This window comes from Herpailurus yagouaroundi, unplaced genomic scaffold, assembly GCF_014898765.1.
Source record: "Herpailurus yagouaroundi ecotype Mexico unplaced genomic scaffold, PumYag 162, whole genome shotgun sequence".
Taxonomy (NCBI): domain Eukaryota; kingdom Metazoa; phylum Chordata; class Mammalia; order Carnivora; family Felidae; genus Herpailurus; species Herpailurus yagouaroundi.
Genome location: NW_024412403.1, coordinates 3,048,937 through 3,070,338, shown reverse-complemented (window position 1 = coordinate 3,070,338; position 21,402 = coordinate 3,048,937).

The window sequence follows — 21,402 nt, the reverse complement described above, 5'->3', positions numbered from 1 at the left end:
AGGGAAGAGGCTCCCTTTGAGCTCCTGAAATTTGGGGGTTTCTTCCACATTTGTGCGTTTGGATTAGGCGAGGGCTCTGTGGGCCAACGTGGCATCACCCAGAGAGTACGGCTGGCCACGGGCCCCACGAGGACTGTCTCACGTGGCCAGTGGGGGTGAGAAGCTGTGTGCAGCTTGGGTGCCGACGGCCGATCTTCTCGGTCCCGCGTTCTGGGGGTTCCAGGCCGTCAGACTCGGGACAGCAGCCACCTGGCATCCTTCCCAGACAGGAAGGGGATGGACGAGGGGAGGCGGGTGCGGCCGGCTTCTCCCTGATAAAGTGGGGTCCTTTTTAAAGACCTTCCCTATGAGGGTCTCAAAGCAGCGTGATGTCAGGGTTAGGTACGGTGCCATGAGGGGTGGGCCCCCTCCCCACACTCTGTCCTGATGCTTCACAGTGGGACAGTCACCTGCTGGCAGGGGACCTCCCTGGAGGCGGAGGCAAGGACCGGTCCGTGTCCCTCGCGTGAGTGGGTTGAGTGACTCAGCCCTGGGACCGGCGGCGGGGAGAGAAAGGGGGCTTTGGTCACTGGGGGCGGGACGAGAGAGGCCGGAGCAAAGCGTGGGGGGCAGGAAGCGGGGGCCGGGGGAGGGACTGGGACAGCCAGCGCCGGCAGGCACAGGGGAGGGCGAAGGAAGGAGAGGAAGGTTCTCCCACGCAGTCCCGTCTCCACAGTTCTAGGTGCCAGAAACAGCCCTCGCCTACCGTGCTGGGCCCTGTCCCCGGCCACGTGACAGCATGGGGGGTCCTCACCCCCTCCTCCCTCTGTCCGCATCCGCTGCTGGGAACTCGCCTGGCTTTGCGATGGGGCCCGGGGCGGCTGCCGGGACACGTAGGGGCTTCATCTTTTTGCTGCAAATGGAAGAGGTTCGTGCGGACGCAGACCGTCACGCAAGGCCCTGTAAGCACACCCCTGAGACCCTCCCGAAAGGCGCGTCCCCTCGACTTTCGGGAACCCCTCAGAGGAATGCCCGGGCGAGGGGGTGCCGGCCGCACATGCTGCGTGGGCTCACGTCCAGGGAGCGCCGTTCACGGCCGAGGGGCTCTGGGGGACTCAGCTGCGTGTTTCACCTCCGTGCCCGCTCCGAGCTTCCCCGAGAGACGGAGAGACGCGCGTACGCAGCTCGCCCCCCCCCCCCCCGAGGTTGTCACGCAGCCAGAATGGGGTCGTGTTTGTGAGGGGCTCCCCAGGGGTGAGGGGGCGGCATGCCGGGGGGCAGCGAGGCCGCGTGGAGCTGGCTGAAGGATCAGCCTGCGGATGGGACGCGCACTCCGGATAGAAGGCGCGGCCACGACAGAAGGCCCGCGCCCGGAGCAGCCCGCGCTGCCCGAGTCGTGTCCCTCGCTGAGCCGTCCGGCCACGAGCAGCAGGCCCGGCTTCCCCCCGCTCCTCCCCGTGAGTGCTCCCCGGGGTCGACACTGCCACGCGGGAGGAACACGATGCCAGCTGGAGCTGAGCCGAGGTGCCAGGAAGGGGGAGGCTCTGTCTTCGTCGCCTCTGTGAGGGGGCCGTCCCCCTTGGGGCCTCTCGGTCCTCCCGTGATGGAAGCAAACCCTTTGGAGTGGGGCCTGGCCGGGCTCCTCGGGGGTGACACGCCCATCTCGGGGCTCCAGTTCACAGACGTGCACGTAAGAACCAAAGCGGGGTTTCTGAAACTGTGGCGCATCGTGTTTATATTTAACGAATTAGCTTTCAGCACGTAGCAACTAAGTGCCCCGTGATTGTGCTTTTCAAAGTAAGATTACAGTGCTCATTAAAAACGTGCCTTCATGGTGCGTGTGGCTAACGGGGTCAAGTTTAAAGGCATCAGGAGACTCTTGTCTCCCTTCGTTCCCGGTGGGAAGCTCTGAGGTTGCGTCAGGGGAGCCCCTGCCCACCCCCAGCCCTTCCCTTGGCTGAGGAAATTCTGTAGCTTACAATTCGAGGCCTCCACAGCCCTGCCCCCGGCTGGATTCTTCTGTACCAGGCAAGGTGGTCTGCTCATGTCCCCCAAGGAGCAGCGTGGATAGTGTACTGGGCTGGACGGTGGCCCCAAAAGATAGGCCCACATCCTGACGGCCAGAACTATTACCTTATACAAAAGACGTAATCACGTTAAGGATCTTTTTTTAAGAAAATATTTCTTTTCTTAAAAGTTTATTTATTTCGAGAGAGAGAGAGAGAGAGAGAGGATCCCAAGCAGGCTCTGCACTGTCAGCACAGAGCCCGACTCGGGCTCCATTTCACGACTGTGAGATCACGACCGGACCAGAAGCCAAGGGTCAGGTGCTCAACCGATGGAGCCACCCAGGCGCTCCAATCACATTAAGATTCTTGAGAGGGGGACGCCTGTGTGGCTCTGTCGATTAAGCGTCTGACTTCGGCTCAAGTCATGATCTCACAGTTCGTGGGTTCGAGCCTTGCGTCGGGCTCTGGGCTGACAGCCCGGAGCCTGCAGCTTGCCTGGGATTGTGGGTCTCCCTCTCTCTCTGTCCCTCCCCCACTCATGTTCTGTGTCTCTCTCTCAAAAATAAATAGATGTTAAAGAGAAAGGATCTTGAGGGGAGAGGAGGAGGGGTTTGTTGGATTAGTGGGTGGGCCTTAGAAAGCATCACGTGTGCCCTTATGAGAGCAAGCCCGACAGATCCACAGAGAAGAGAGAGAAGACAGAGATGGGGTCACCGCCAGGGGCCCCCGGAAGCTAGGGGAGACAAGAAGCATCCTCCCCAGAGCCTCCAGGGGGAGCATGGCCGTGGCGAGCTCCTCGATGTCAGACTCCCGGCCTCCAGAACTGAGACAGAAGAAATTCCTTTTCTTTTTGGCCACCAAGTTTGTAGCAATGTGTTCTCGAAGCCCTAGGAAACCGAAAGGTATTTTCGTCTTTGTGCGTTTGTTGTCGCTTTCATGTTTGGTCTAGCCCGGCCTCCTCCCGCAGGGCTGGGTGCAGTCTCTACGGCCGGGCAGAGAGCATCTCCCCAGGTTCTCCGTGACCTCGCTCTTCCTGGGAACCCCGGCTCCTTGGCTGTCAGGCCTGCGGCCCTCAGGGCACCTGGGGACTTAGCAGCTGCTCTTATCTGGGTCCCGGCCTCAGGAGATTGGCTGCCTCGTCTGGGGCACCGCCTGGCCGTCGGGATTTTGAAAACTCCCCTGCAGATCCTGGCTCGCTGGTCCGAGCCCAGGCTGGTCCCGCTCCAAGTAGGGGTGCGTCCTGGTGGGCGGGCGGCCACTTAGCTGGGGGCAGAGGCGCCGAGCCGGCTTGGGCCGTGTTTAGCCCAGTGGAGCTCTGCAGACAGCAAGCGTCTGTCCGGCTGGATGGAGCACACCCTGTCGACAAGGCTCTCGGCGGCCGCTGACTCCCGTGTTTTGACTTTTCTGGACTTTCTGAAACACGTTCTGAGCCACCTTGAACAGGCAAAGGTAGCAAAGATGATCCCTTTCTTCCCGGTGCTTGAACTTTAAAACCACCCAGAGATGCTCAGGGAATGCGTCCTGTTTGCTCAGGTGCCTAACCGGAAGGACAGATAAGGGCCGAGGTCCTGGTAACACTGAACGGACCCAGGAGCAAAGCCGCAGCTCAGCAACCGGCCGTTTCTTTGTTTTGATTTAGGAGTGGAGTGGTCAGCCCAAGGATGCAGCCTCCCCCCGGGAGCCTGCCTGCCTTGGCATCGGCCGTGAGCCCGGTGGCCAGCTAGACCGCGAAGCCCAGAATCACCCTCGGCGCCCTGAGGCGCCCCTGGGGGCAGAAACGGCTGCCTTGTCCCAGCAGAGAAGCCAGTGGTGACCACACACGGGATGGAGCCGCCCCTGTCCCCAGATGAAGGCACCCCGCCCCGTGTGAGGGCTGGCGGTAAAGCTCCGGTGATCAAAACAGTGTCGTGCTTGTTGGCGGGGGCATAGACACCGAGCCGTCCGGGCCTGGCTGAGCGTCGCCGACGTGCAAAGCAGTTCGAGGGGGGAAGGACAGGCTTCTCGGCACCTGGTGCGGGAGCAGCGGCATATTCGCGGGCTTGACCGAAGCCTCACACCGAACACGAAAATTAATTCCAAAGGGGTCGCAGGTTAAATGTGAGACATAGTGTGAAAACCTTTAGGAAAACCCCGAAAATCTTCAGGGCCTAAGGGGGAGAGTTTTCAGACTTGACCCCAGAAATCACATCCATCAGAGGAGAAATTGAGACGGGCGCCTGGGGGGCTCGTCGGTTGCGCGTCCGACTTCGGCCCAGGTCACGGTCTCGTGGTTTGTGAGTTCAAGCCCCGAGTAGGGTTCTGTGCTGACAGCTCGGAGCCTGCTTGGGATTCTCTCTCTCTCTCGTTCTCAAAAATAAATAAATAATAAAAGAATAAAAAACAAACAAACAAACAAGCAAACGTCTGCATCGACCCCGAGGACTGAAGGCTGTGTTCGCACAAAAGCGTGCACACGATGCTTACAGCAAGCTGTAACGCCTAAGCACCCACACCGGAAACGACCCGATGTCCTTCACCGGGCAGTGGCCGAGCTGACCACCGTCCATCCATCAACAGCCCCGGAGCGCCACTCCAGCGGGCGGACCGCACCCACCTCTCACACAGCAGCCTGTTGGGCGCTCGCAGAGCTGTCCGGGGTGAGGAGAGCCGTCTCGAAGGCCGGGGTTGGTGCACCTCCGTTTCCGTCTCTTCCGGAGGTGAGGCCATTCCAGGGAAGGGCGAGTGTAGCGGCTGCCAGGGGCTTGGAGCTGGGGGGCTCCGGTGAGGCAGCACGAGGGGCCCTTGGGGTGGGACGGCGCGGTCGTCCCATGGAGCCGGCTACAGAGTGCCGGAATTGCCTAGAACCGAACTCACACGCGCTCACGCACGAGTGCGAGTCAGGTCGGTCTGTCACGTCTGAGCGTATCGATGTCTGTCTCTTGCCTGACCCAGAGCCTCATGTCCACACTCAGGAGGACAGAAGTGAAGGTGGGTCTTTTTTTTTTTTTTTTTAATTTTTTTTTTTCCAACGTTTATTTATTTTTGGGACAGAGAGAGACAGAGCATGAACGGGGGAGGGGCAGAGAAAGAGGGAGACACAGAATCGGAAACAGGCTCCAGGCTCTGAGCCATCAGCCCAGAGCCCGACGCGGGGCTCGAACTCACGGACCGCGAGATCGTGACCTGGCTGAAGTCGGACGCTTAACCGACTGCGCCACCCAGGCGCCCCTGAAGGTGGGTCTTTAAGATGTACCCTCAGGCCTCGGGGCCAGGGCAAGCCTTCCTGGCCGGCGCTGTGGCTGCTGGTGCTGGTCACAAGGCAAAAGCGCCCTCACCCTGACAGCGAGTGTGGACCGGGTGTGGAGGGCCTGAAGCCTTCCCTCCGGCCGCACCGCCATCCGGCCGCTGGCAGACCCCCACACACCCACCCCTGCCAAGACGAAGCTTCCACCCCGAGCCCACGTCACATTGCTGCGGCTTTGTCCCACGGAGACCCCGAGGCCTCAGTCCGGGGCTTCAGCCTTTGAAAGGGGAGCCAAGCCCTTATTCCTGGCAGGACAGGAGTAAACTCTGCCCTAAATAGAAACACCATTCATAGGGAAGCATTTACCATCAATGAATGAGGGAGAACGGTTACATAACCCCTGTAAAAATAGACTGACGTTTCAATGTGTTTAAAGGGCTGGAGGGGAAATCTCCGTGTAAGCTCCTTAGGAAGTAATTGGCTTCTGTCAACAGGGATCTTAGGGGCCACTGAGGGGAACGACGATTCAGCGGGCTTCATTCTGGCCGCAGAGGACGGTGGCTGGTGGAGTGCACTCGTGAGTACGTTCCCAGCTAACCCTTTCCTGGGTGGCAGGACATCCGCTCTCACGACCCAGTCCCTCGGTCACAGCTCTGCCGTCGGTGTCGGTAACTGCTCTCTGCTGTCGGGGGTGTTTCGTGTTCTCTGTTGATCCAGAGCCCCAGCGTGCTCCTGTCTATCTGCCCTCATCTGGGGATGCAGGGCAGGGAGGCGGAGGGTGAGAAGGCTGAGTAGGGGTGGAGTGACTGACGGTGGTCCAGGGAGGTGGGTTTGTGGGGCTCCAGCCTCCTACTCGCCCCTCTTGGGTGACTCCTGAGCTCCCGGCCACCCCCTCATGGTCTCATGACCCCCCACCCCCACCCGGGTTATCTAACACGGACAACCCACCAGGTGGTTTTTGACCGTCACCGCTTAGGACCGTTGGATCCTCGCGCAACTCCACAAAGGAGCCACTGTTATTATCTCCATTTTATGGAGGGGGACACTGAGGCACAGAGAAGTTGAGTACGTCACTGCCGGTCACACCAAGCTGGGATCTGAGCCCAGAGTCTGACTTTGCCCCACACAGTGTCCCTCACCTCGGGAAGGCGGTATGTGCCCTGGGACCTTGCCTGTGACGCTGTCGCTGGAAAATCCAAACTCCTCTCCTCTCTGCTCCCAACCCCCCTCCCCAACATGGTGCTCTGTGCTGCTCCCTCCCTGCTGTGTTTGTTTAATGCCCCACGGTGGGCGCTGGGGATGCCACGTGTGCTGGCCTGGGGCACTCACGCCCTCCCTCCTGCCTGTGTGACGGAGGCGGGGAACTGAAATGATGTTTCCGAGCAGCAAACCCAGAGCTCACCAAGGGCGAGCAAATGTGTAAAACTCGGTACGCCAGGAAATAACGCAAAGTGCAGGGGAGATGGTGTGTGGACCATATAACACGGGATGGGAAAGGCCTCCCTGACAGTGTGATTTGAATACGGACCTGGGGGAAGTGAGGAGGCAGCCACCTGGAGGAAGAGCCATCCAGGAGAAGGGGATGGCACGTGCAAAGGCCCTGGGGCAGAGGCGTGCTTCAGTGTTCCAGGAGGGGCAGTCGGTGAGGCTGAAGGGGAGAGGTGGCCATAGAAGGTTCTGACAGCATTTGCCTCATTGCCTCCAGAGAGTTTACACCCGTGCTTACCCCCACCAATGAAAAGTTTCCTGGGGCAGACTGGGGTGGGAAGAAACAGGTTGTAAGGGGGTGTAAGGGAACTTTGGGGGTGATGGGACCGTCCTACATCTTGATTGTGGTGGTGGTTTTACGGGTTTAGACATCTGTCAGGTACACAGATTTGCAGTTTGAATGGGCGTAGCTTATTGTATGCAAATTATACGTCAACTAAAAACACACAGAACAGAAAAGCTCCTAAGGGCCGTGAGCTGTGGGCAGCAGAAGCAGGTGTGGAAACCGGCCCTGGGCTCAGGCTTCTGGCGCAGCTGGGGACGTTTCTCTTTTCAAAACTGTTAAAATGTTTATTTAATTTTGAGAGAGAGAAAGAGAGAGAGAGCGAGAGAGAGCGAGAGAGAGAGAAAGCAGGGGATGGGTAGAGAGAGAGGGAGACACAGAATCCAAAGCAGGCTCCAGGCTCTGGGCTGACAGCACAGAGCCCGACGCGGGGCTCGAACTCATGAACCAAACTCTGAGCCAAAGTCAGATGCTTAACCGACTGAGCCACCCAGGCACCCCCTCTGTGGGGATATTTCTAAGGAACAGAGGACTCAGCCCTTCTGTGGCAAGTGCCCCAGCACGAGGCAGGTCCCCACCAGGAGGCAGACCACCCCTTGCCTGCATTTACAGGTGGGCATTGAGGGGAGGGCCCCGGGGCTGGTGTGTGGACCCCCCAGGGAAGGGGCCACCTCTCCCGGGGCTCGAGCTCTGAGCTGGCGTGGTGCAGGGGCTGCTGGGAGAGAGGGTGTGCCGAATCTGGAGCCTCGACCCAGCTGGAGATCAGGGCGCTGTGGCTGGAAAGGACCGGCTTCTCCCAGAACTCGCCCCAGGGGGCACAGAAGTATAGGAGAAGGCGCCCACTCTGGGCTTCCCTGGGCGGGCGTGCCCTTCGTGGGAGGCCCACAGCTGGGAGACGGAGTGTCCCTCAAGAGTCCCCCCCCCCCCCCACTGCGGACGGAAACACGTGCGCGCTGTCACCTGCCAGGAGGCGGCGCGTCAGCCCAGGAGGGCCCTTTGCCAGCTCCTCGGGCCCAGGGCGCTGGGGGTGACCCTCCAGCCACCACTGTCCCCCCAAGTCCAGTTTTTAATGCTCAGATCCCTCGGGATCGACCTGCACACCCGGTTTCACGACACGCTTGTTTCCTGTTACGCGACCTTGTGAGCATTTCCTCCCGTTACGTGGCCACCACTTTAAACGGCTGAAGAAACTTCCAGCAGGTGCACCAACAGTTCACGTAAGTGACCCGTGGTACACGGTGTGCCTGAGTGTGGATCCATTCAGTGACGACGTCCGTGTGTCAGCTGCACGGCGCGTGGCTGGCCCGGTGCTGGGTCACCGACAAGAGGCAGATCCCCAGATGGGCACGTCTATCACGAGCTGACGGGCGCCGGGAGGGAGCTGTGCGAGGTCCGACTGCACACACGGCCCTGGCGGGACCCGGGGGTAGGTTCAGGGAAGGTGCCCGCTCGCTGGGGCCATGGCTGGCGGGGGGCCTAGAGCACGCGTGATAGCTCAGTGCCCCGGGGGCTGGAGGGCTGGCTCTGTGTGGTCCTGTCTGGGGCACACTTCTTTCTAACCATCGGCTTATTCCAGTGGCACCGAGCCCCCTTCCCCGTTCACCGCTGGGTCTTTGCACCCAGCTCTGATATCCTGCTGAGATTAAAAACTCCCTAGGAGCTAAGTGGCTTGTGGCTGAGTGCCGCATACATTTGCAATGTCTAGGTACCGCTTTCCACCGTGGTGGCCATTCCGTTATATTCTGGACTCCCTACTTCGGCTTTTGCAAGGCCGCTCTCTAGACCACAGTACCACGAGCATCTGGGAGCCGCCCACCCCCTTTCCGCCTGAGCTGAGCCCCAAACCCTGAGGCTGGCACGTGTGGCCACACGCGGTGGGGGGGGGGTGGGCGGCAGGCCAGCTCTCAGGAGCAGCACTGGGCCCCTTCCCGGGGGGAAGGGGTGCTTGGCTTGGCTGCAGGGGGGCAGGGAGGTTGAGCGCTGGGCCGGTTTCCCACCGCGGACTGGAGAGGGCCGGCCCGGAGGTCACCTTTGGTCTCCCCCTCTGTCCCCACCAGGTAGCTTCCCACTGACCGAGGGCTTTGCCAAGGCTTTCCTTGGGGAGGGCTGTTGGTGGGGAAGGGGGCTCCCCGGAATCGGTGACGAGAAGGGAGAAGGACATGACGTACAGATCCCAGACCACCTGGCCCGTGGAGGCAGCTGCAGAGAAGAACAAAGGCCCTGGGGCTCCCGGAAGAACCCCGAGGGCGTGTCGTCTCGCCAGCACCGGCCCAGCTCCTGGGGCACCAGGAGGCGGGGATGTGCTCGAGACTGTCTCCAAGACTCTATCCTCTGACCTTGCAAGCTGGCTCTGGACAGCGGGGAAAGGTCATCGTGCAGGGACACAGGCTGACGTGACTGTAGCAGCTGGTCAGCAAAGACGGGGCTCCGGTTCCCCCCTTTGTGCCCACGAGCTGCTCCCGAGCCAAGAGGTAGAGCCAAAGTCCCGTCGCCTCGAATTCGGGCGTCCTCGCCGCTGGCTTTGACCTGGGGAATGCGGCGGTAAGGACGTCCTGAGGCCTCCAAGCCCGGGCCTTAAACTGGAGCCTCAACCTGGCTGCCCTCCTGTGAGGCCGGCCGTGCAGTTACGAGGGGAGCCCCAGGCGGAGGAGAACCAACCGGGGCCTCCAGCCAGCTCCAACTTGTGGCCACATGCGTGCATGGACCTTTCCGCCACCCCTGCCTCCCGGAATACCGGGGAGAGCAGAAGAACCCCCAGAGCAAACCACAGCGCTGCGAAGCATAGCGTGTGGTTGGTTTTTATTCTAAGTCACTGGGTTTGGGGGGTCACTCGTCGTTGAGCAGTAGATAATGAAACGGAAGTTGATATGGCAAGGTTCTTAAAAACGTAACGTCACATAGGAGTTCAAGGTTGGCTAACGAGGCCCACGTATACGGGGCATTTGCCCGGTTTCCAGAAATGATTGGACCAGGGTCTAAAGCTCTGGGTGCCGACACTTCCCCCTGCTATTAAGGCAGCGATTCATTTGCTGAGTCCACGCCACGTTCACAGAAACCGTACCTGGAGAGGACACAGTGGTCCCGGCGCCCTCCCCTTGGAGCGTGGCCGATTCCCGCCAGCCTCTCTCTGACCCGTGTGTAGCCCAGAGGAAGATGCTTCTGGATGCCCTGGGAGGGTCTTCCATAACCTCAGGCAGGTTGAGGGCGAGCACGTTTTCCGGTGTTGGCCTTGGGGGTTAGGGTCATCCTTCCTCTCCCGGTCCGGCGGCCGCACCGGCGGTGGGGTGACGGGAAGCCGGGACTTCCTCGCCGGCCCTGGTCCGGAGGCGGGCGACGTCCTCCCGGCGCGTCCCGTCGCGTCGCGGTTTCCAGCTGTCCTCCGCGCAGGGTCCTCCCAGGGAGGGCGCACGCCCAGTCCGGGAGCCACCGCATTCGCACAAAAGGACTCATCTCGCGATCCTGAGTGTCAAACTCTGAGAGGCTCCGTTTTCTGCAGAAGACGCCTCCCACTAGCGGACTTGCCTGCCCCCCGAAGGCGCTTTTCGGAGCCGGCTCCCCTGCCCCGCAGCTCCCTGCCCGCTCCCGGCTCCCAAGCAGCAACCAGGCGAGCCGTGCCTTTCTCTGATCTCCAAAGGCGAGGAGGGGGCGGATCCACACGCCGGGTGCAGAGAGAGAGAGAGAGACATCTGGCTTCTGTCCGCTCGCTTTCGTGCATGACCGAGTTTTCCGGCTCACCTGCCACCCAGCCGTCCTCCCCCGACACCGGCCTGCCCTTCTGCCCGGGTCCTCGCTGCCGTCGGCCCATGGGAGCCGAGGCGCCCGCCTCCTGTCCACCTTGCTCCTGCTCGGGAGCGCGTGACAAGGGCGGCCTGGTGACGGCAGTGCCCCGGAGAGCGGTCGGGGGCTCCGGTGCACTTCTGTGCGCCTTGTCTCCCGGAACCCCGACCACGCCAGCTGGGCCAGTGCTGCAGCCACTGCTCCCAGCGTTTAGGAAGCGTGCAGGGAGGTTGTGAAACGCGCCACGGCACAAGGCCACACAACCTGAAGGTGGCCGTGGCCCTGAGGCACAGCAGCCACGGCAGGGCGGCTCGGCCGTGAGCGGGGCGACCTGTCTGGCCTCCTCACCCTGCCGCGGGGACTCGGGACGTCCTCACGGGCCGCGTGAGTGTCCAGGGGGCCGGGGGCTGCCGAGAGCGCCAGAGCCTCTGCCAGGACGGGGCAAATTCACCCTTGCTGGCGGCGTGGGCAGCGTCCACGTTTCCACGGCATGCTCTCCCTCGTCCTCCCACCGAGAGAGCACTGTCGTTCGGTGCCCACCCCCTGGGCCCCCGAGAAGTGGACGCAGGAGCAAGAAAGTGTGGTCCCAGGAGCTGTTGTGAATGTGTCTGCGGAGCCCCCAGGACCCTCCCCTGGGCTTTTTCCGGGGCCCAGGGGGCCCTGGGGTTAGGGGTGGGTGTGGGGACCCTGCCGTTAAATGAGGTCACTCGACCTGCTGGTCCTGGGGTCCCAGGCCTTGCCGGACACGGGCAAGGCCAGCAGGCTGCCGCTGGGGGCTGGGCGTGGACCCTCCCTGCGAGCAGCGGGCCCTCGGGAAGCCGGGCAAGGCAGTGGTGACCGGCCACACGACCGCTTCTAGAATCCAGTTGTGAGGTCGATGATGCCGTGGGGGCCGTTTTCTGGAGAAAAGGTGTTTCGGGTCAGCCCCGCCGTGTTCGAGGGGCGTGCCTGAGTCTTCCTGGCCCTCGACCCTGCTCCTACCCCACAGAGGGGGGCTCTCACCAGACGCCACCAAGCCCACCTCCTCTGTGGCTCTGAGAGGTGAGCCCGTTAGGAATGGCTCTTGGAAAAAGTCTTCTCCACCTCCCTAGGTCGTCCACATAGGGTCTGTGGGTGGGAGACGCCACAGCCCCGGGCTCCCTGAGGCCGCCTGCTGTCCCCCACCACCTGAGGCTTCCAGACCTGTCCAGGGAGTTCCAACAAGTCCTCTTGTCCCCGTGACAGTGGCCAGAGGGGTTTCACTCCTTCACTCCTTCATCCCTGCCCTGCCAGCCTCTGGGGAGGCCCCGACTGCAAAGCTGGAGGGTGGTGGGTCTGGGAATTAAGCCCAGGTTCCAGTTGTTCCCCCAAGACCCAGGTTTGTTGGGAGTGAAGCGGCCCCGCTGGGAGGGTGTCTGCCTGGTGTGAGGGCAGGCGCAAGGGCAGCCCTCCTGCACAGCTGAGGCACAGGACGGTGACAACCAATGTGATTCAGGGTGTGGCCACTTGGGGCGCGTGTGTCCACGTTCTCTGTCATTTGGTGCTGAGGACAAGCTGTGCATATCCACAGGTACCATTTTCTGCAGTGGGCAGGCTTCCTGGTGTGGCTGGGTCCTCGGACGCAGACATCACTGTGACTTAGGAGATTCGAGTGACAGACGCTGGCCGGTCATGCCAAAAACCATGGGATGTGTTTAATAGCCCCTCTTCCTTCTGAGTTTTCTCCCCAACCCTCTCTCTTAAAAAAATGTTTTTTTTTGTAATCAACTGTTTTTTAGAGAAGCTTTGTGTTCACAGAACAATTGAGGGGATGGCGTGGAGAGTTCCCGTGTCCCCCTGCCCACACACAAGCTCAGTCTCTCCCACCGTCAACTCCCACCAGAGCGGTGCCTTTGTCACAGTCGATGAACCTGAGCCAACACATCGCCATGCCCCAAAGTCTGCAGTTTGCATCCCGTCCACTCGTGGTGTCGTGCGTTGCGTGGGTTTGGGAGAATGTGTGATGTCGCGTGTCCACGGCGATGGTATCGTACAGAGTAGTTTCACTGCCTTAAAAGTCCTCTATGTTGTTCATCCCTTGCCTGTCTTTGAAAGAATTTTTTTTAATGTTTATTTATTTTTGAGAGCGACAGAGTGCGAGCAGGGGAGGGGCAGAGAGAGAGGGAGACACAGAATCTGAAGCAGGCTCCAGGCTCCAAGCTGTCAGTCCAGAGCCCGTCGCGGGTCTCGAACCCATGAACTGTGAGATCGTGACCTGAGCTGAAGTCGGATGCTCAACCAACTGAGCCAGTCAGGTGCCCCTGAGCCTCTGACTCTTGAGCTCAGGTCATGATCTCACGGTGTGAGCACAGCCTCTGTGCTGACAGCTCAGAGCCTGCTTGGGGTCCTCTCTCCCCCTCTCTTGCTTGCATTCTCTCTTTTTCAAAATAAATAAATAAACATTTAAAAAGTGTCCACAGTTTTGATGTCGCCGAATGTATCAGTCTTTTACACGAATGGTTCTTGGTGTCTTATCTGGGAGGTCCTGTCCCACCGCAGGGTCACCTGGATACTCACTTACGTCTTCTTCTAGAGGTTTTACACTTTGACTTTCTACGTTTCATTTCGTAGTCCGTCTGGAGTGGCTTCCCGTGCGCGGTGTGAAGAAAGCATCTAGTTGTCTGTCGTGTGTACCGAGCGCCTCCCCAGGCACCTGTCATGCCGCTTCCCGTGGTTAACATCCATCGACAGGTGGGGGCGTCTTTCTGCGCTCACTGGTCAGTCTGTCTGTCGCTGAGCCGATACCCCACTTTATGACGATTTCAGCTTTGCTATTAGCCTTTCCGGCGGGTGTGATGATGCCCCCTCCTTTTTTCCTTCTTCAGAAGGGTCTGGGCTGTTCTTTAAAACTTGAGTCGCGGGGCGCCTGGGTGGCTCAGTCGGTTAGGCGCCTGGCCTCGGCTCAGGTCATGATGCTCACGGTCCGTGAGGTCGAGCCCCGCGTCGGGCTCTGTGCTGACGGCGTGGGAGCCTGCTGTGGATCCTCTCTCTCCCTCCCTCTGCCCGTTGTCTGCTCTCTCCCTCTCAAAAATAAACCTTAAAAGAAATAAAAAAAATAAAACTTGAGTTGTAACTTACACACGGCGAGATGCACAGACCTCGAGTGTAATTTCCAATTTGTTTTTGTAAGTGTGTGCCCTTGGCCGAGCCGCCAGCACTGCGTCACACGCCCTTCCATCCTGGTCGCACAGAGCGCCCTTCAGGTCGGGCTGCGACACCGGCTCAGAGCCCTGCCTTTCTAAGCACACAGTCGGCATTTCGGGCTCAGACAGCCCACGTCCTGAGCGACGTCATTAGCACAGACTGTCAGATGCAGCCTCAGCTCCTCAAGGGGCCTGGATCCAGGCTGTTGGGACCATTTCAGCCCCCCCCCCCCGCTGCCCTCGGAGTCCCCGGAGGACCCCCCAAATGCCGCCTGAGGTCGGAGGACTCCATCAGCCATGGGGGTGGAGGGCACGGCCTGCTGGCAGGGACACCCACCCTGCCCCCGCCTGCGGCCCTCCCTGCACCGTCGCATCCATGGCCCGTGCTTCCTGTGTCCGAACTGACTGCGAGAGTCGCCGAACTGCATTTTCTGTATTCGGGAGCGGGGGTGGGGGTTCAAAGAGTGTGATGGGCTGGAGCCGGTCCCAATAATCCCGAAACGTCGCGTCCCGTTCCCCCGTCTCTGCCTCCCGCGTTCACCATCCCCGCCGAGCACCCCTTGGAGAGGCCCTGCTAAGCGGCCAGCAAACGGATTCCTGCAGGTGTCCCTTCCCACGGCGGCCATCACCGGCCACAGCCTCCTGTGCTGCTCTGGAAGACAGCCGTCGGGGCTCATTCCGCCAAAGCCCTGGCGGCAGGCCTCTGCTTTGGGCTCTCACACCTCCTCTGTCCTGGGCCTTGGGCCTGGGTCATGACTTCCAGGAGGTGCCTTGGGGTGGGGCTGAAAGGGTGGCCTGCACCCAGACCTTCGCTCAGGACTCCGGCAGAGGTGTGGGTGGGGCTCCAACCTCTGTACGTGCCCCCTGTCTCCCTCCGCCTGGATGGCAGCCCGCTCCCGAGCCGGCTCTGGACGTCGTGGCTGAGGGGACGGGACTGAGGGACTGAGCCACCGGGAGAAGCTGGCCCAGCTCCCGCCACATGCCTGCTCAGTGACCCCAGCCTTCCTTGCCGGAGCTGAGCGCACATGGCGCTCAGACGTGCGGGAGGAAGGGCCGCGGGAGGAGGGGAGAGGCAGCGCGAGACCTGTGCACGGGCTCTGGGCTTCTCGCCGTGATCTCCGGGCTGGCCCGACTGCTCCTTAGGAACCTGGTCTTGGCCATCCACCAAGGGGGTAGAAACCCCCCCCCCCCGGGGAGTTTTGGGAAAACTGGCAGCTCTTTTTGGAAAAGCACAAGAAATGAGCTTCGGCAGATTTAGAATGGGGGAGTTCTGGTTCCACGGGGCCACATCTGATCGGTGGAACTGGGACCCCCGGGGCTGCGCCCGGAGGGGCTTTGAGGCCGCTGCCCAAAAGCTGTGCACAGGTCGGCCGGCCGCAGAGGGCCGGGCAGGTGCAAGACAGCCTGTCTTTGGGAAGAAGCGGGCACAGACACACGCGCGCTCACCACGACCGCCACGGACCAGTGCACGGCAGTGCACACACCCCGTTTCGGACCGCTCCCGGCCCTGCGTGGGCTGCAGCCATCCGTGCAGGGAAAGCAGGCTTACCGAGGCGGCACCCTGCGCCCCCCCCCCCCCCGGAGGGCAACGGCAACAGGTTGTTCTGCCCGCCTCCAGCTCTGGCCCAGGCCTCCCGCCTCTCCCGAGGCCAGCAGTGAGGAGGGGCGCTCGGTGCCCAGGCCCGCCCGCGGCTCCCACGTTCTGCGGGCACTGGGGCTCAGGCCGTGCGTGGTGCGAGGCCGCCCCTTCTGTTTCCCAGGTGCCGGGCTCCGTCCCGGTGACCGCAGGCTCCTCCCCAGGCTCAGGGCCCCCGCGGCCAGAGTCCGGACACAGGACCCTTGGGCTGGCGCGCCCCAGAAGCCTGGCCCCCTTCCAACGGTGGCCGGGGAAGCAAGCCAGCCTGGCCGGGCCCCTTTCCTTCCTCCTCAAGCTTGCCTCCTGGGGACCCTGACGCTGCACCCACTTAAGCTCTGTTTATTGTTGTTTTAAAAAGTACTTCTTTCCCACAATTCTATTGCGCTGGAAGGAGTTTTTACTTAAACTCTTGAAATATATTTACTTTTGGCCCAAGGTCAGGTGGATGACGGTTTCACAAGGAAAGTGGGATCCCGGAGCCCTGAGTCACTGGGAATCAGGCCTTCTGGGACGTTTACACACACACACACACACACACACACACACACACACACCGCTGGGCATGCGAGGCGGTGACAGCCCGCGGGGAGGCGGCCAGGAGGGCTGAGCCGCAGCCCACGGCCCATCTGCTTCGAACTGTCGGGGAGCCAACAGGCACGCCTGTGACGCTGCCTGCATGTGGGGCACGGGCATGTGGTGACGGGATATTCAGACCAAACTGTCACGGAGCTGACAGCCTGGAAACACATTCTTAAAAAAAAATGAGAGAGAAGTTTATTATTCTCTCCTATCAAAGAAACGTGGAAGCAGGCAGCCTGGTGTGGCGTTCAAGGATGTTGGGGCTGGCTTGTGCTGTCTGGCTGCTACCCCGTCCTGGTTCACCATTTGGGTGTCACCTTAAGGTCCAAAACGGCTTCGGGATCCCAGACATTCAAAGTCTAGGCACACGTGGCTGAGCCTTTGGGAGCCGGGGCCGTGTCACCCTCCTTGGATGGCGGTCCGCTTACCTCCTCGTTCACTGGTTCCATACGCCCTTGGCCGCCAGACATGCGGGCTCAGGGCCTGGGCGCGAGGCTTGCAACGGGCAGCTGAGGGTTGGCAGGGAGGGAGCATTCGGCAGTAGGACGGGGGTAGATTTGCACATCACCCTATCTTCCCCAGAGACAGGCATTTGTCAGCCTTCCACCTCCCTGAAGCTTTGTATGCTTTCCTATGTCCTGGAGGGCTGCCGGAACCATCCCATTGTGCAGGTGCAGAAACTGAGGCCCTGGGAGCCTGTGGGATCTCGTGGCTGGCGAGGCAGGGAAGGGGCCAGGAGGGCTGCATGGCTGGCCGGGTGCAGGCGACAGGGGGGGCTTGACCCTTTCCTTAGGGGAGACAGGGCTGGCCCCTGAGGCTGCCCAAGACCAAGTCCCTTCCTGGCCCCGCCTCCCCGACCCCTCACACGTCCGGGGGGCTGCGAGCCTGCTCCCACAGAGCTCTTTCAGCGGGAGGAACGCCAGCACGTCCCGCATTCCCGCTCAGAGGCCCGGCTGTCCCCAAGGAGAGGAGAGGCCCACAGCGTGCGTCCCACAGGAAGCTGGTCCCCGTCACTGCCCGGCGGATGTGCATTCCAGAGGCCCCTTGGAGCACTGCCTTGGATCTCCCGGGCCGGGCTGCCTTCGCACAAGGGCCCCGTGGCCCTCTCACGCTACGTGCCGGCCCGGGTGTGCACATGCCCGGCCGCGTGTGGGCGTGCGCCTGGGGGCCCTGAGTGCAGGAGCGGCGCTGTGTGGACTTGTCATCTGAAGCAAACCAGCAGGCAGAGACAGCGGCGGGGGGGGCCTGCCCAGTGTGGGCTGCACGCTGCTGCTGTTTTTAGCCTGACAACCTGTACGTGCAGAAGCTGGGAGAGGCGCTAAAGGTGCCGGCCCCTCGCACTGAACAGAGCCCCCCCCCCCGACGTCTGCGGCACAGCACCCTCCCTCGGAGTGGGGCGGCCGGGGGTGGGGGGCCGGGGGCCACCCCCCAGGAAAGCCTGTCACTCGGCATCGGGTTTTCAGTGGCTGGCGCTGTTTTCCGACTTGGGGTTTCAGATACGGCTGCTGACACTGGAAGGCTTTCGGACTTGGGGCATGTTACGGCAGACCGATACGGCGAGTGAATTTGCCCGCCTTTTCTGTCTTAAGAGGACTCGTCAGGAAGGGAACAGGATTTTGTCTCTGGGGAAACAAAAGCCAACACAGGGAGAGCCGTAGAATGCCCTGGACTTCACCCGGAACACTTCTTATAATGTGGGCGGTCCTCAGCCTGACACAGCCCCTATGGAACAGACCCCAAGGGCTGGGGCTCCACAGAGCCTTCCAGCGCTCTCGGTGGACCTGGGGCCTCGAGGGCGGGTGACCTGAACACAGGCCCGTCCGTCAGCTGCCATCACAATAACGCTGCATAAGAGCATATGCTGGAGTAGAGTCAGGTCCAGGGACAGACTCCTCCCTGGAGGTGACCCACACGGCTGGGGCAGAGCTCTGGCTCCTGGCTTGGCCCAGCTCCCGGGTCCTCCTCACTGGGAGATGCACTCTGCACTGGCAGGAAGAACCTTCCAGCAGGTGCCTGCTTTGGGGGCGTTCCTCACCCAGTTCTGGTTCCATCTCTGAACAACTGATGAGGTGAGTCACTTATTTGCGTGACGGATTTGGGGATTTGACCGCACCCAGACTCTCATTCCACCAGAAATGCCTGTGCCCCGGCAGGCCACGCCTCCTGGAGCCTTTCCCCCCGCGCAAACACGGGTCGGCCCCGGCCCCGGCCCTGGCCCCGGGGGCTGGTGAGGGCGGTGCATCTCCGGCTGCTTCTGCGGGTTGGTGGAAGTGAATGCCCCTTGACGTTGTCCCTTTCCCCCCTCAGGCCAGCTGCCGAGGCCTGCTCACACCTGCAGCCTCGGCAGACCTACCCCGTGTAGCGGCTGGACTGCGGTCTCTGCCCGAGCATGCCTGCCAGCCCGCCAGGGCCGCCAGCCCGCCAGGGCCACCGGCCCCCCGGGTCCCTCCCCTGAGCCCACCCAGCACCGCTCTGGCAGCTGGGAGCCTCTCCTCGCAGACGCACGACAGCCTGTCTGGGTCTCAGTGCCTTTAGCTTGCTGGTCGTGGCCTCGCCCCAAACCTACCATCTCCGCAGTGGTGACGGGACCTGCCCGACCTCTGTGGCCCACGCTCAAACCAGGCATTGGAGGAGCTGGGTGACCTGTGTGTGTGTGTGTGTGTGTGTGCGCGCGCGCGCGCGCGCGCGTGCATATATGTGCTATGTGCAGTCACATATATGTGCTTGTGTTTCTCTCTTATTGACCCCCAAATGTACATTACTGTATCTGACCTAATTTTGATCACTTTTTTGCAGACCATTGTTTCCAGCAGTCGATTATAATTTGCACGGGTGTGACATTTCCCGAAACTGGTGTTCCCTGGCTGGTCAGTTTGGGAAACTGGCCAACCTTTGAGGAGTCAAATTATGATTTTGACAGGCTACCTGTCATTCCTGACCCCCACACTCCCCCAAACAGGGGAGCATTTTATCTGGAGGATTCTTTTCTTTTTTTGTATTAAAAAATTTTTTTAAATGTTTATTTATTTTTGAGAGAGAGTGAGAGAGACATAGTGTGAGCGGGGGGAGGGGCAGAGAGAGACGGAGACCCAGAATCCGAGCTGTCAGCACAGGGCCTGATGTGGGGCTTGAACCCATGAACTGAGAGATCATGCCCTGAGCCGAAGCTGGATGCTTAACGGACGGAGCCACCCAGGCGCCCCTGGAGAATCCTTTTCTTTTAAAATGTTTATTTATTTCTTTTGAGGGAGAGAGAACACGTGTCCATGCAGGTGCATGTGTGCATGAGCTAGAGGGGGAGGGGCAGAGAGGGAGAGAGAATCACTCCCAAGCAGGCTCCACACCCAGCGCAGGGCCCAACACAGGACTCCATCCCACGAGCCGGGAGATCGTGACCTGAGCCGAAATCAAGAGTCGGACGCTCAGCCGGCTGAGGCACCCAGGTGCCCCTGGAGCATTCTGAAACTCTTCTTGAGGTTTCTATCAACACTGTTGGGGTGGGGGTCCCAGAAACCAGGCTGGAAGGCCTGGGGCTGTGTGAGCGACGCAGGAGTGAAACACAGAGCAGCCCGTCTGGGGCACTCCCGCACATGCGTTTGGCTCCTGCTTCTGTGTGTTGGGATCAGATGCACGGGGCAGGCCCGGCTCATGGTTTGCAATCGTTAGTCCTTCCCCTGGCTCACCAGGAGTGAGCCCCGGCACTCACAGTCAGTGTCTCGTGGGCAGTCTGTTTGGAACAGCGTTGCAGAGATGTGTCAGTTATTCGCGTCATGGGCAAAATCGTTATTGAACAGACGGCAGCAACCTGACCTTCAGTTGGAAAAGCTGACTCAATACCCACCGCTTCAGCGTCTCCCTCTGTAAATGGGGATTCGGAGATTTCCCACCCCAAAGGGCATGTGAGGATCGCACAGACTGACGTGTGCAAAGCTTTGACACGATAGAGCCAAGAGGGGTCCGTAGGCTGAGTTGTGCCTCCTCCAAATCATACGGTGAAGCCCTGACCTCCAGCCTCCGAATGTGGCGGTATGGCCTTTACGGAGGTGATAAAGGCACAACGAGGTCATCGGTCGAAGGTACAGTCCGACCTGGTTGGTGTTCTTACGAGAATTCGGGACAGACATACACAGAGAGAGACCATGTGAAGACACGGGTAAAGCCAACATGCACCCACCCGAGAGAGAGGTCTCAGGAGGAAGCAGCCCTGCTCACGCCAGGATCTCGGACCTCCGGCCTCTAGCACTGGGAGGCAACGAGTTTCTCTCATTTAAGACACCGCGCAGCTCTGTTCTGGCAGGCTCAGGGCACTGACACTCAGGTGCTCAGAAAGAATGTGTTGCTACCAGTGGGTTTTCTCAGGGGGCTGTCTGGCGTTTTAAAGTGTGGCACTCCATTTCTTAAGGGCACCTGAGATGCTTAGAACTTTTCCTATGTGTTTTTAAAAATGTATTTTAGGAAAGTAAGTATTGGCACATTTTGCTGCTGTTGAGAAACACAACGGTATCTGTTTTAAAAATACATGTGTGGTTCTGTTCCATGGAGCCCCAGATATCACCGGTCCATACCATCACCCCAGAGCTGCGGGGTCAGCAGACTCCTGGTGAGTCTCAGTGGTCAGAGATCCAGGGTCAGGGGATGTCCCGGGGTCCTGCTTCCAGTTGCCCCGGGTGCCACTGGTTGGCTTGTTTCGGGGACAGAATTAATCTGGTGCCTCTGTCAGTAGATTTTACTTGGATTTGTGTAGAAGTCAGTTACTAAGTGCTACCATGGATGACATGTTTCGGGGCCTTGACGGCGAGGGCAAAGGGGCATGTTCTTTCCCACCAGTGTGTGTGGTGGGTGGCTGCTGTCTTTGTCTGTGAGTCTGCGATGTCCACATGGCCTGGTCACTTAAGTCCCCTGGCCCAGGAGCCCCTAGAGAAACCGTGTGCCTTTTCACATCAGCTGCTGAGTAGAAAGAGGGGGTGTCCCTGCTCTTGGGAGCAGTGAAGGGGATGCCCTGGCCATGTGGTTGCTTGAGAAGAGTCTGCAAAAGGCATCAGAGTACTGATGAGCCCTGCCACCCTCTGTACAGTGCCCTGGCCTCTGTGTGGGGCCCTGGCCGCTCCGCAGAGCCCTACCCTCTGTATGGGGTCTCGCCCTCTGTGCTGAGAGTCTCCCACACTCTGCAGAGCCCCGCCCCCCGGGGGGGGCCGCGCCCCCCCGGCCCCGGCGGGGGAGGGGGGGGTCCCTGGCTGCAGGGCCGGCTACTCCCAGGGCCTTGCAGT